Source organism: Pleurodeles waltl, chromosome 4_2, assembly GCF_031143425.1.
Source record: "Pleurodeles waltl isolate 20211129_DDA chromosome 4_2, aPleWal1.hap1.20221129, whole genome shotgun sequence".
NCBI lineage: Eukaryota > Metazoa > Chordata > Amphibia > Caudata > Salamandridae > Pleurodeles > Pleurodeles waltl.
This window is the reverse complement of record NC_090443.1, coordinates 7,683,205-7,688,243: the sequence shown is the minus strand read 5'-3', so window position 1 is coordinate 7,688,243 and position 5,039 is coordinate 7,683,205.

Genomic DNA, 5,039 nt, shown 5'->3' with positions numbered 1-5,039 from the left:
CTAGCGACACCAGGAGTTCTTGGCTGCTTGGCCAGATGAGAGGCTCTGACCGGGCCCCAGGTCAAAGCTCCATGAGGCCCTCCACAGCCGCTTACCTGAGGCCGAGTTCAGGCTCTGAGAACTCAGCCTGCAGAGAACCTGGCCCCTGCAAGGACAAGCAGAATCTTTGTCATAAGACCTGGTGGAACCAGAAAGCTGTCCTTAAATCCCAGCCATCTCATCACCCCAAGCCAGAACATCTGGTCACGCCTTGGAAAAAAGTGGTGGGCCAAGATGACCAGGCTGCCCTCGAAGTCCTGATGAGACTCATTTGCCTCTCCGAGCCCAGCATTCACTTCAATGACCTCTTCTGTCACTCGGTGTGCATTGATTACTCAAAAAGTATGAAGTCTTACTCTAGACAAGGGAGAGGGGACTCATTTGTTATCCAGCCATATTCCCCAGGTGCTGTGAGGGCTTGGGCAGGCCTACCTGGGGCTCTCAATAGCTTCTGTCTTCCTGGCCTGACCTATTGACCATTCCTCCAATCCTGCTTTCCTGGAGAGTAGGCAGGCATATGAAGGTGATAACCCCACCCCGCGCAGCCTCCTCAAGGGGAGGAATGGGGGACAGGTGTAACCAACACCACACTGTGATCTACTGGGCATACTTAATCTATTTAGGGATGGAGTGCTTGGCCAGCCTCGGCTGTTGTTTCAAGCAAAGAGCTTCTACCTCCCCTAAACTGTCCCTCTAGGGGTATTCCTTTTTAGAGGCCTCCCATCAGAGCAAAGGCCAAAGTGCCTGGCTGCGTGTGCTCTCCAGTGGTCTGACCAGAGTGGATGGGGTTGAGCTGTGATGGTCCTAGGTGCTAGCTGGTGGTCCGGGCCTAGAGCTCCATTTCCTTGCCCTTTAACACCCAAGGTATTTTCGCAGCAGCTCAGAACTTCTGTTCAGTGGAATGTCCTAGCTGCTCAGGGCAATGCCCCTGGGTCTCTCCCACCCTTCTGTAGTTGTGGAGTAGGCTGCAGCCACCAGTGCCCAAGTGACTGTATGTTCCCTCAGATCTCTCAGGCAATCGGGGCACCTGCAATAGGCTGCAGGGTACTAAGGTAGGTGTGGGGTGGGTGCGCAGCTTTCCAGCAGGCGGAGCTACCTGATTCATCCTGTCCGTAGCATATGCTTGTCTCAAAGATTAAGCCATGAATGTATCTGTAAGTACACGGCCAGTTCAGTGAACCTGTTCATGGCTCATTAAATCTGTTGTAGTTCCTTTGATCACTCCATGTGTTACTTGAATAAATGAGGTAGACTCCCTTTTGGACCATGTTTGATCTCTATGAATATCAAGTAATGCCCTATGAGCTCTGTAATGCTTTAGCTGCATTTCAATTTTTTATCAATGAAGTGTTACACAAATTTACCATTGTCTGTCCTGATAATATCTTGGTGTACACCACAAAATATCAGGAACATCAACAGCATGTAATAACAACATTAGAACTGTTGAGATAAAATAGTCTTTATCCTGAAGCTGAGAAGTATTGCTTCCATCAAGATGAAATTGTATTGCTTTTGTTTAATATATCGGCCTCGGGGATTCAAATGGATACACTGCCCTACTGCCTCCACGTCTGACACGAAACTCATAAAAAGTATGCCAGTTCTTTAAGCAGCTTACCTTTCACCCAATAAGGTATTTTCTAACTCGTGAACACGAAATACCCAGAAGACCCAAAACCCAGGTGTTTATGGATGAAAAAGTCCTTACTCACTTGTTCGTGGCATACTTCATCATTGGCCAGTTCTCTTCTTTTTGTTAGGACAATGCCACATTTTTTGCTAGAAAAGAGGGAGCTCAGGACAGATAATTCTGGACAGTTAAGGGGACCAGATATTCAGGTTAAAACAACCTATTTGTAAGCACAGGAGACATCCTTTATTCAAAGGGTACACAAGGCAGAATTAAAAAATGACTCTGAGATCTAATGACCCAATACACCCACAAAATGCCAACATGTTTCAGTCTCCTTCGGCATACCTCCTCCGATCATCCTAAATCCAGAGGAAGGGTCCAGGGCTTTTATCAGGGGGTACAACAGCACCCCTATAGTTCAACCTACAGTCATGCACGAGGGAAAGAGTACGTCTTGTCTCTAACTGTCATCACAACAACTCATACCTGGAAGAAGGGATGGGAAAAACAACCATGATTCACAATGGATAGTCAGGCCCTCATTTACGAGGTCATAGCTCCACCAGAGCGTCACTTTTACAGATGTTCCGGTGGTCCTATATTTACAAAGCGGCGTTAAGCCACTTTTTGTGGCTTAACATAGCTTTGTAAATACGTCCCTTTTACACGCATCACTTTGCCGGAAAGGGGCATGCAATGGATGTTGCAATGAGCATCCCACTGCAAACACCCATTGTATTTTGATGCTTCCCCAGATTTACGAGGATTCATAAACCTGATGCAGCGCCAAGAACTAACCCCACCCTAAAGGTTGCATTAGCATGGCTCAACAAGGAGAAATACTTTTGTTCTCCTCATTTTTGCTTTTCCTATGTGTGATGCATTCTGCAGCACACATAGAAAGATCAAAACGCCAATAATTATTGTTTATGAGCAGGAAGGAGTCCCTTCCTGCACATAAACAATCATTAAATAATGACGATTTGCTACTCTTATGTGTGCTGCATTGTGCAGCAATTATAGAACTAGCAAATCACCATTATTGATTGGTTATGTGCAGGAAGGGACACCTTCCTACACATAAACAATCATTTCCTGCAATGCAGGAACCCTTGTATTGTAACAGTGTTGGCGCTAGGCAGAAACTTTTAGTGCCAGCGCTAGGGAAAACACAGGGATGCGCTGTATTGTATTAAATATGACAAATCCCTGCTTTTCTGAAGTGATGCAGCACGGCCAAATTTGGCGCAGCGTCAGGCTGTGCCCCTTCTTAGTAAATGAGTCCATCTGTTCATTGATCTTTATAGAAAAAAATGTGGTGAGTGATTTTTACAGGACATTATAATAAACCTGCCCAAATAAAAACATTGCACATTTAATGTACCTCTATTAAAACAGTTTACAAGCGAAAACCATGCATGACCACTCATACTCCTGTAGTCTTCAGGGTCCAACCACACCAGTCACTATGGTGAGGGACCACTCTTCAGTCACACTCTGAAAACAAGTCATTTTTAAAAAAAAACCCTTTCCTGGCTTACTCTAAAATATTATACATAGCCCACGCTGGTGGGGGTTGTTATATGGTGGAGGTACCTTGAGATGTCCTGTCTTGGTCGTCAAAGCATCTTTGTCATCTCACTATTACACAGTCAATTACTTTATAAATTGCCATTCTAATCAAACATTGTATTTATCACAGTTGTCTACCCAAGAAACACTTGTATTTATATGCCATAATAGGTGGGCAGGAAACAAGGTTCTTGTGGCGAAAATCACTGTCCCTCATAAAACAGCGCACTATGATAGTTATGATGCAGGCCAGGGAAAAAGATGGAAGGTCACTCTGTCATGTTTAGAGGGTCAACATATAGTATAGTGTTGTATAACACAACATATTTGTATAGCTGTAAAGAAAGAGTAAATCCACATAAGTCCCTATCGATGAGGGCAAAAGGGAACACATGCCCAGAGGTGCGGCGTCTCCCATACTCCTCAGCTCGTTAAAAAGCAATCTGTGAACACTTCTTCGTATAGATTTCAGTGTCTGAGGATATTGTCTGTGGCTCATCAACATTTGAAATGCACAATGAGGGCAAAAGAACACAGGATATTTACTGCGCTGCACATCTATATTGTAAATTAATTTTTGTATGAAACAGGAAGTAAAGTATCGTTAGCAAATCCAATGAGAGTCCTCCTAATGCTGTTTTCTATGGTGCACCATGACTGATTGTAATGCGGGCAGGTAAAACTTCTTATGTTGAAAGATTGATACATTGTTGAGTACATTAGTAAGACAGACGATCTTGGCTCCAGGCCCGTCACTATCAGTGATTGACAATAATTGTCGATGTGGTTAAAAGAGAATGAAATAAGGGTGATTGAAGGTGGCATACCCTCAAATGAGTAATAGTACTGGTATTTAGGCCATATGCTCATGGTGACTCATTGTGAGTGCCCTATAACTGTAAAAAGGCCATCACTATGCTTGACTATGATGAGGGGAGGGAATATGCAAAAATATGGATAATTCATTGTGTACTTTAGTGAGCCGGAGGGTATTGGCTCCAAATCCATAACTTTCAGTGATTGTCAGTAACCATTGATGCGGGTAAAAGGAAATGAAATAGTTACTTCGTGGCACCTCCCCCCTGAATGTGCAATAGTTTTCATATTTAGGACTAGGACTGGTGCTCATTATAACATATCTTGAGCACCTGATGCATATAAACAAGCCAACACTCATGCCCCACTACTATTTACTTCACCAAGGTGCTGGTCCTGCCTTGCAACCCACTCCGGACCATCATAGCGCTTCTCATCAGGAGGCGAAACACTGGATGCATAAATAACAGGTGGCTGCTGGGGGTGTCCCTTGATGTTACGTGTAGGTGATGTGCAGTGTTGCCAGATTTTTTCACAACCTTCAAGGCCAAAAGCAATCTAATACTAGCCCAAACTAGCCCAATGTCACAAAAAAAATACTCTTCTGTTTCAAGGATTATATGTTCAACTATCTCATTAATCAGACTACCTACATTTTGTACACTAAAATCAATGTTGGACTGTCAGGAGAATTATCACTCACTTAATCTCTCGTGATGAGGAGCAAGCTGCGGGAAAATGTTCTGCGTCTGATGCTGGGGGGCTATAACTGCAGAAAGGTTCTTCAGGGGAAAGATGCTCTTCGTCATCAAGTTCCTTTTGCATACTCCCACCAGGTCCTTCAGAATAACGGGAATATAGGCCAATGATTCACGTTTGCTCACACTTACTTCAACGCTCCAAGAGCAATTCAAAGGTAAATCTGAACATCTCTTTACATACGCAAGTTATGTATGTTTTGTACTTTTGGTATTCA